General features: G+C 41.9%; 1 pseudogene; it reads left to right on the top strand.

Annotated features, from left to right (window-relative positions):
- The first annotated feature begins 3541 nt into the window (after positions 1-3541).
- On the top strand, positions 3542-4581 carry LOC109694883 (glyceraldehyde-3-phosphate dehydrogenase-like; annotated as a pseudogene).
- Positions 4582-9963: the final 5382 nt, after the last annotated feature.

The following is a 9963-nucleotide window of genomic DNA, read 5'->3' as shown; positions in this document are numbered from 1 at the left end:
CAGTGAGTCTACAGGGGTAGGCAAATTATAACCTGCATATTATTTAACTAAATAATTCCTACTAAAACATAAACAAGACCTATTGCCCAGCAGTCATTTGTATTTTAAAATATTCAGCTTAGCCCAGATTAATCTGCAAGTAGAATTTATGGGGAAATATTTCTGAATTGCTAGGCCTAAAACAAGTCTTAGCTATTAAATTACACTACAGGACATGTACATCTATAACTATTAAAACTGAAGAAGAACCACATATGTTCAGAAACATGGGATGTAGGTTATTTTGTCCATTTCAATGATGGAAGAGGCACATGGATTCATTCATCCATTATCATGGATTTTATTCCATCACAGTGATGTCAGCCTGGACATCACTACACAAAGGGTGTAGCCATGAAGGAACCATCATTTTCCTATCATTTCACCAGGACATACTGGTTATTCAACACCTTCAGGACACTATGCTGGTCCAATTGTGCATATAGATTATGACATAATGTCTTCTTATCTTCCCAGTAAGGTTACCTCAGGCACATCCCACCGTTTTTTCCAGTAACTTCAATGCAAGTACAGATCCAAAAAGTAGGGAAAGCGAGGGAGCCAATGTGCATGCCAGTAATTCCCAGGCCACAAGCATGAAAATTACAAACCAACCAAACAACACACACTAGCTTAATTAAATACAGGCTCAGAGAAAGGAGTGTCCTTCACGGGGGAGAATTTTCCAGTGAGAAGCAAGCACAGATGTAGAGGGAAGAGCATTTCAGAAAACAGAGAGTCTTCCAGGGAAAACTCAGTACAAAAGAAATTCTTCCTCAAATCACAGGGATCTACAAATTCCTACTTCCAAGGTGTGTGGAAGGACAGAGCATTACGGAGAGCAATTGCCTGCTTAACCAAAGCGAAATTCAGGGGCAAATGCAATTCCCCAGGGTTCCCAGATTCTATATACCCAGAGAACAATGCATGCTTATTATTCTAGAATATTTAAGCAGTACAGAATAAAAGTAAAAACCAAATATTTCCCTCTTCTCTCTTTCCTTCCCTCCTTCCTTGCTAGGGAGAACTCACATTTCTAACAGTTATTCCAACCATAACCAAATAATCCATTAATCTATTAACTCATTATGCTCATGAATGGATTGAGCACAGAGTCTTCATGATCCAGCTACCTCCCAAAAGTCCCACCTCCAAACACCGTTAGCACATGACTTTAGGAATTAAATTTTCAACTCATAAATTCTGAGGACACATTCAAACCATACCGTTACTGATCATAGATTTTAATCTATTTAATCACCTCCCTGATGGACTGCTCTGGCTAAAAGAGGTTAACCAGTGTCCCCACCTACTTTGACAAGCCTGTCTTAGGCTACTTACTAAGCAGAGTACATATGGAAAGTCTGTGAAACAAGGCTCTCAATGTGGCTTGTTTCCTGGTGCTCTGAGTAATTCAGCCATTTTGGGAGCAGTGGCTCTAAGCATTGTGCTATTCAGAGGTATTATGGATTGAATAAATATCTATTTAGCAGCTTTGTTTAAGAGAGGATGCCAGGGGAAACTCCTAGCTCCGTCTTGCTTACCCCAGGAGTCCCAAGCATAACTCCACGTTCCTGCCACCCTGAGCATAGGATGTGATCTAGGGCCAACCCACTCCTGAGTAAAGGAAAACCTTAGCCAGGGCAATTTCAAATGTTTATAATCAATGTCACCTGGGTGGCTCTGGAAAACAATTTTGTAACGGATAAAGCCTATTACATTGTCTAACATTGAATCCCGATGTTCTGTGGTTTATGCCTCTCTTTGGTCTGAAGAGGTATTTTCCCCTCTCCAGACTATGAGAAGACTTGAAAAGAGGAAGAAATACATAGAAAAGGAATCAGTTCTAATTTCTTTGTTGAAATCCTTCTCCCTGGGCTGAGAAAAGCAGGCATCGCTTGCTCTCCATCCTCCACCTGCCATTCAGTGTTGAGTAAATTTCCCAGAGGATGACGAACAGCTGCTTCCCATGTCAGGGTCCTCTGGCAACGCCCTTGAAAAGGACTTTGTCATCAGCTGTGGAATCAGCTGTTTGTTTCCTTTCCCTAGCATAGGAAGGCACTAGGAAATAGAGGAATTTAAATAGCCTTTGTCTAAGGACAAGAGTGGGAAAATGTTTTGGGTTTTTTTTTTTTTTGCTTCTTCTTAAGTTGGTTTGGTTTCTCTTCCAGTGCTGGAAGACAATAGGTTCTCTGCAAACACTAATTTTTTTAAAATGCTGGTATTGACTTCATGGATTATTGTAATGAAAAAAGAAGAAAATAATGGATTACTTCTGCAACACACACATTCTTGTTTTCCTTACCTAGTGGAATCAGGTCTAAGTCAGTATTGATTTGCCTAGAATCTCAGGCATGAGCTGCTGTTATGTGAAGATGTCCATTGAGTATAGTATTAAAGCTCCTTAATGGTATTCAGAATCATTCCCTAACAGAGAAGGAGCCAGAATTAGGAAGGCCAAGCTCCCGACTAAGAAAAGAAAGGACAGCCAGGCCAAAGGTCACAAAGAACAACCTCCCTTGAGTCTATTCCTAAGGACAGTGTAAGCTGACCCTTTAGTACTTTATCAAAGAGCAATAATGCCAAGTAAAGGGAGACCGTGTTTAAGAAATCATGAAGTTGGGGAGAATACAAAAAGAGTAGCAAATCAAGTGCATATGAATGGCTCACCATCTAGTGGCATTAGGGAAATGAAAAGTGTCTCATCTCTGTTGGTGAAAGTGTATATGTGTGTGTGTTATAATATATGTCTATGTGCACACTTATGGGTATGTGATTTGTCCTCAGAAAATTAGGATCTTAAAATGATTGAAGGTGGCATCTTTTCATTTTTCCCCTTTCTGATCTTTCTACCTCTTTTTCAAACATTCCTGGGAATACATAAAATCCAGGAGCAGATTCTTTACAATCTTTGCTACATAGTCAATGAATCCAGCCTAATTCTAAAGGAAGGATGGGTGTTGTCTTCTTTCTTTCTTCTTTCCTTTTTGTGACTATAGAATAATTTTTGTCCATATTGAGTTTTATCTTGTTTAATTAGCCTGTCAAGAGCATTGTCAAGAGCTCAGTCTTTCAATTCCAGCGCATTTCACTGTAACATTTCTGCCCTTCAGAAATAAGGCCAATCATTAATAACCCTTCACCTGCTTATTTCTTAGAGAAACGAGAATTTGGAGGATAGCTAATTCATATTTATGTCAGTACCACATGAAAGAATCTTTTTTTTTTTTTTATGGTGCTGGGGTTTGAACTCAGCAACCTTGTGTTTGCTAGGCAGGCACTCGACCACTTGAGCCATTCCTCCAGCCCCACATGAAAGAATCTTAACTCTTGGTACTTAAGGCACTTGAAGGGTACTTACCGGCTTATTAACTGGTAATGATTTGGGGAACACTAGAACCAAGAGGAAAACTTGTCATAAAAAATCTCTACTTCCGCTCTTTGCTCTTCTAACAGACAACTGAATCTTTTCATGCAGTGTCACCTGCATCCTTGAGACATGATGGTGTAGGTCGGAATAAACAGGTATGGCCTTATTGGGTACCTGGTCACTAGGGTGTTTTCAGCTTGAGCAAAATGGATATTGTTATCATCAATGGTCCTTTCATTGTCCTCAATAACATGCTGTACATGTTCCAGTATGATTCTATCCAGGACAAGTTCAATGGCACAGACAAGGCTGAGAATGGGAAGTTTGTGATCACTGGAAAGCCCATCTGCCTCTTCCAGGAGTGAGACCTCACCACCATCAAAGGAGGTGTGGACTCTATTGGTATCTTCACTACCATGGAGAAGGCTGGGGCTCATTGAAGGGTGGAGCCAAAAGAGTCATCATCTCTGCCTCTTTTGCTGATGCCTCTATAGTTGTGATGGATGTGAACCATGAGAAGTATGGCAACTCCCTGAAGATCATCAGCAATGCCTCCTGCACCACCAACCACTTAGCCCTTCACCACAGCCATCCATGACAACTTTGACATCATGGAGCAACTCAATGCCACAGTCCATGCTACCGCCCATCTAGAAGACTAGGATGGCCTTTGTGGGAAGTTGTGGTGTTGTGGCCATGGGCTTCTGAGAACATAATCCCTTCATCTCCTGCCACTGGCAGTGCTGTGTGCCAGGTCATCCCTGAGGCAAATGGGAAGTTCACCTCCATGGCCCTCCATGTGCCTGAGCCTGTTGTGCTGGCCATGGATCCAACCTGCCTTCTGGAGAGAGCTGCCAAATGTAATGATGTCAGGAAGGTGGCAAAGTGGGCACCGGAGGGCCCCCTAGGGCATCCTGGGCTCTCCCTAGGACCAGGTTGTTCTCTGTGACTTTGATAGTGACACCCCTCCTTCCACTTTCAGTGCTGGGGCTGGCATTGTCCTCAGTGACCATCTTGTCAATCTCATGTCCTGGGATGACAATAAATTTGTCTGCAACAACAGGTTGGTAGACATTCTGGTCCACATGGCCTCCAAGGAGTAAGAGTCCCCTGGACCACCTGCCCCAGCAAGAACGCCAGAGGAAGAGAGAGGCCCTCAGCGACTAGGTAGTCCTCACCCCTGCTCAGTGGCCTACCACACTGAGCATTTCCACTCCTCACAGTTTCCTCCCCAGAACCCCCTGAAGAAGAGAGGGGCTTAGGAAGCCCTACTTTGTCATGTGCCATCAACAAAACTCCACACCCAAAGTAAGAAATCTGTCTCTTTCCATTTCTCAGTTTCTCTTCTAGCTAATTGGTTCTGTTTTACATGCAGTCCAAACTAATCAGGGTTTGCAGTTGCAAAAATCAGAAAGGCTTTTTAGAGCAGCATTCTGAGCATGGTACAGAATTGAAGGGAGAGGCGGAAAAGCAGTCTTGGACAGAAGGCAACAAGTAAAAGAAGCTGGGAAGCAAAGATCGCTAAGAGCATGCCACAGGAAGAGACTCTATCACTACTGGACACTCAACTGCCAGGCATATGGTACACCACCCCTGACCTCCTAAGTGGGCTATTGGCAGAATGAGTAACCTCCGACCACCCATGGACTTTTGCATCACTGTCTCCAGATCCTTACTTAAAATATATTCTAACTCTCTGCTCAGGAAGTGAATAAACAGCCATGATCCATGTGTGAGGTGGACCTGGTTTGAGGCTCATTTCATACTGTATTCCCATGAGCTCCATCCAATGTGACCAGTGGATGGCAGTGGACTTTTAAGTCCTCAGGAATCAATGTCCAGAACCAAGGCCCAATAGTCCTTTCTCCCCAAGAAGTAGTGCACAGCTGCCCTGGTAGATATTGAGGAAGGCTGGAAGACAGAGTCACAGTGTGCACTTCCTCAAAGGGTGCCAGATTCTCCTTCATTCACAGTGTTCTGGGATTTGGTGAATTCATTCAGATTTGGGAAATGGTAGAATCATCATTGTTCAAGTAAGGCCTCCTTCCAATAGAACCGAAGTTTTTGGTTAAGCAAATCAAATTGAGACTTCGTATTTCAGTTTAGGGACCTGGTGTTCAATTAATCACTGTGACTTAAAAACCTTCAGATTATCAACACTAAGCCTGCTGCCTATGATGGCAGCCACACCTACTTTGTCTCTGCTGGTTAAATGCAGTTATCTGACCTCCAACATTCCTGGATTCTGAGATCATGGAACCCATAATAATTTTGACATTCCTCATCCCAGTGCTGGCTATGTCTAGATTGCAGGGAGAAGCCACTAGAGTGGTTTTCAAATCTGTTGGTAAAGCAGCCCTCACCAATGTGTTTTTCAAAGGTTTGATGATATCTGGACCACCATGGGGAATATTATTAGAGTTGGGTGTGCAGTCTGAAGTCTAAATCAACTTCAGCATTCCTAATCCATTAAATCGTTTTGTTTTGTCCTATTTATTCAGAGGAACTCCGGCATATAAATTTTGTTTTGTCAGGCTATCATCTTTTAGGACATTATTCTGGTCTTCAGTGTACCTGTTTAAAGCCATGTCACAGCCATGTGGGTATTTTACATTTCTAGAAAGGGGAAAAGATCAAATTTCATTGGTAACAACTGCTTTTTAAGTGAAAAGTAAACCAAGAGTTGCACACTTTGCTTGCCACTTACCCCTTTGGCCTAAATGTGCTCACATAGTTATTCACACATACCTGCAAAGAAGGTCAATGTTATAGTTTGAATGTCCCCCAAAGGCCCATGAGTTAAAGGCTTTCTCCCCAGGTTGGTGCTATTGTAGAAACTTTAAGAGGTGAGACCTAGTGGGAGGTCTTCAGGTCATTTGGATCATTCCCTGGAAGGAGATAGTGAGACTCCAGCTTCTTCCTTTCTCTCTTTTGTTTCCAGGCCACGAGACGAGTGGTTTTATTCCCCATGCAGCTCCACTGTAATGTGCTGCAGTCCCAAAGCAATGGGGCCAACTGATCGTGGAATGAAACTATGAGTCTAAGTAAACCTTTTCTCTTTATGTGTTGATTATCTCAGGTATTTGTTATAGTAATGGAAATCTGACTAACACAAATGGGAAATGTGGTCCATATTGTGGTCTATAAATGTGGTCCCATGCTTAGGAAGAAGGGGAAAAATTGGGGAAGATAGCTACCAGTCTTCTAAACAACCTAAAATGAAGAAAGAATTTATAGAAAGATATTTAGTATCTTATAGGATTGTTAGAAGCTTGCAACTTGGAATAGGAAACAGGTAACATCCACGTATTTCCAGACAGTTGTGAACACAGCCAAGTTTAAGCCTCAGTAGTTAAGTATTACTGTGGGTGCCACCACTGGAAACCTGTTGCAGATATGTCTGATGGTGCCATAACTGGACACTTCTTTCTGTCATCAGATTTTCTGCTCCACCATTGTTGTACAAATACTCACAACTCTTTTCTGCTTCTTTACATCACGATTTTCACATCTGAAATATTGGATAAGAGAGTAACATTGACAAGACTCAATCTGGTTGACTGAGTAATAGCTTCCAGAAGGTGAGAATAGAAAATGTTTGGCCCCTTGATTAATAGACTGGCTGTCAGGACTCCGACACTACCAAGGATCACACAATGGAAATCTCAAAGTGGAAGAAGATTTGAATAACAAGTAGCCCCAGAAAGATAAACATCCATTATATAGGTTCTTGTCTTTTGGTGAGCAAAGTATCTGTCAAGAAATCCATCTCATCTCTTCCTAGTTAGCAACCCCAGCAGAAAGAAGACAGCTCTCTAACAGTATCCACTGGTGAAACTCAGGAAAGATTCTGACTGAGGTTGCTTGGGTGCTCATCCCTATACCAATAGCCAGTGTTGGAAGAGTGGAGTGCTCACTGGATTGGCTCACCCGGGAGAGATGCTCATATTTGTGACTGGGAGTGGTTGGGAAGACAATGCAGTTGAGAGCCATACATCATCCGTGAAGGGGGAGAAGGTGGTCAATCCCAAGGAAGGCACACTAAAAAGCAAAAGTATGAAGTACATTTTAAGAGGTTCCATAACCATCTGGACCACATTTTGACTAAGAATTTTTAAATTAGTTATTATGCCTTCCTTTCTCAGGCACCTGGATCTCACTGCCTACCCTCAGATGTAATTTTTAATGGGCCTCAGATTTCTTTGTTTAGCTCTTTAAAACTGTACGTATGCCTTCAGCAAGGAGGGACTAAGTGCTATGTGATTAACCTTCTGGCCCCTAAAAAAAACTGTCCAAAATACATGAGTCAACTCATTTCAGGAGTTAGACAATGGGCAGCACAACACTGTGATCCTTGAGAGAATGAAAACTCCCAAGATGACCCCATACCTGTCCTAATCCTCTGCCTGGAGACAGTGCCAAAGTTTGGAGATGCTGAACTGGCTGGGATCTTAGGACAAGTCAGGGCACAAGAGAAGAAGGTGCTGCACAGAAAGGGGACTCAAAAGTCAGTGGGGCGAGGGGGAGTCTTCTTGTCCCTGGGTAAGGACAAGACTGTGCACATTCAGGGTGAGACCTTGCTCGGTTTATTGGCGAGTGGTTGCTATGTGAGTGAGTAGGAAAAGGCACACCAGAGATTAGGTAGTGCTGGATGACAGTGTGTAGAACCCTCATTATTGCCTCAGGTATCCAGTAAGACCCGAGGAAGTCTAGGGTCTAGACATGAGAATCAAAATATCACAAAGCCCACAATAGGCCTGCCCCAGCAAAACCTAAAAAGAAGACTTAACCAAATCTGTCAGGCACCAGAGTTTGGAAGCTGATTATAGCCTGATTAGTGGGTCCTGGGAAGCACTTTGCACTTTCCAAGTATCTCTCATAGCAAGGTGTAAATCAAGTCTATCTAGGTTCAGTATGCTCAACCAGTAACTGAAGAGCCTCCTAGGGCAAAAACCAGGTAACAGAATCCAAAGACTCTATCAAATACACAATGTATCACTCACAATATCTATTGTATAGTAAACAAATAAAAATACAAAAAAGAAAAGAAAATATAAGCCATAGTCAAGGAAAACAGTAATGAATACAAATTGACTACCAGATGGCCCAAAAATTTGGTTTGCAGATAAAGACTTGAAACAACAATCATATATAAATTCAAAGATTTCAAATAAAATAAGTTCTTATTAGAGTGATAAAATAAGGACGTTCAACAGATAAATGAAAAAAGGGAAGAAGAGGCCAAGGAAGAGAAGGAGGAAAAAAAGAAGGAGAAAGAGAGAGAGGGGAACCAGAAAAAGGAACAGGTAGAAAAATCTAGAACTAAAATGTGAAATAATCAAAATTTTACTGGATAGGATTCACAGCAGAGTAGAGATGATAGAATAAGTTATTAGTGAATTTGAAGACAGACTAATAGAAGTTACCAAAAAATTAAAAATACATGCAACTGAAATCCCAGCATGAAAAGGAAGTAAGAAAAAGACAAAGAAAACAGTAAAAATCATGATCCAACAAACATATTGGATTCCAAGCATGATAAACAAAGAAAGTCACATGGAGAAGTAGAAACTGCTGGGTCTGATGTGTGGAAAGTCAAGTCCAAGGAGCGTGTTAGAAAACACTTCACTTTCCCTGGGGCTGAGAGTGGTGGGAGATCGACGAGAAAGGCACAGGAGTTTTGGAATAGTAGAAATGTCTTATGTGTTGGTTGGAAAGTGGAAGTCGGTATCTGCTTTTGTTAAAACTCATCCCACTACAGCCAGGTGCAGTGGCTCATGCCTGTAATTCTAGCTACTCAGGAGGCAGAGATTGGGAGGATGGTGGTTCAAGGCCAGCCTGGGCAAAAAGTTCAAGAGACCCCATCTCAATCAATAACCTGGGTGTGGTTGTGAACACCTGTCATCCAAGCTATGCAGGAAGCCAAGGTGGGATGATTGCAGCACACACTGGCCTGGGCATAAATGCAAGACTATTTGAAAAATGACAGATGCAAAAAGGGCTGGGTACAACTGGCAGAGAGCCTGCCTGGCAAACACAAGGCCCTGAATTCAAATCCCAGTACCAACAAGAAAACCCCCAAAACAAAAACTCATCACATTCCACACAAAATTCTTACATTTTATTATACATAAACTATTTCTAAATCAAATTTACTTCAAAACTAGGGATAATCCTTAACACTTCAAACACCCTAACTTAATTACTCTTATTTTCATGTCTTTACTTTTTATTCCTATAAATCTGGTTTATATTGCTTTCTGTAAAATGAAGTGAACTGCAGTCTGGAAACACAATCTGTCTTTGAATGATATGATGGTGATGTCAGCAAGGGCAGCTGGCCCCACCCAAGTCACTGGTCTGAGAGTGAGATTTGAAAAACACACATTTTTGTTATGAAAAGCTTGAAGAGAGAGCCAGGGAAGGAAACAGACTTGAGAGTTGGACAGGGTCCAGATCAGCAGCTATAGAATACTCTTCTAATTGTTATGTCACCACAAATTTAATGCTCGCAATATGCCAATGTCTGCACGCTTTTATTTTGAGCATGAAAT

This window comes from Castor canadensis, chromosome 11 (assembly GCF_047511655.1).
Source record: "Castor canadensis chromosome 11, mCasCan1.hap1v2, whole genome shotgun sequence".
Lineage (NCBI taxonomy): Eukaryota > Metazoa > Chordata > Mammalia > Rodentia > Castoridae > Castor > Castor canadensis.
The sequence above is the reverse complement of the archived record's forward strand: the minus strand, read 5'-3'. Positions and strand labels throughout refer to the sequence as shown.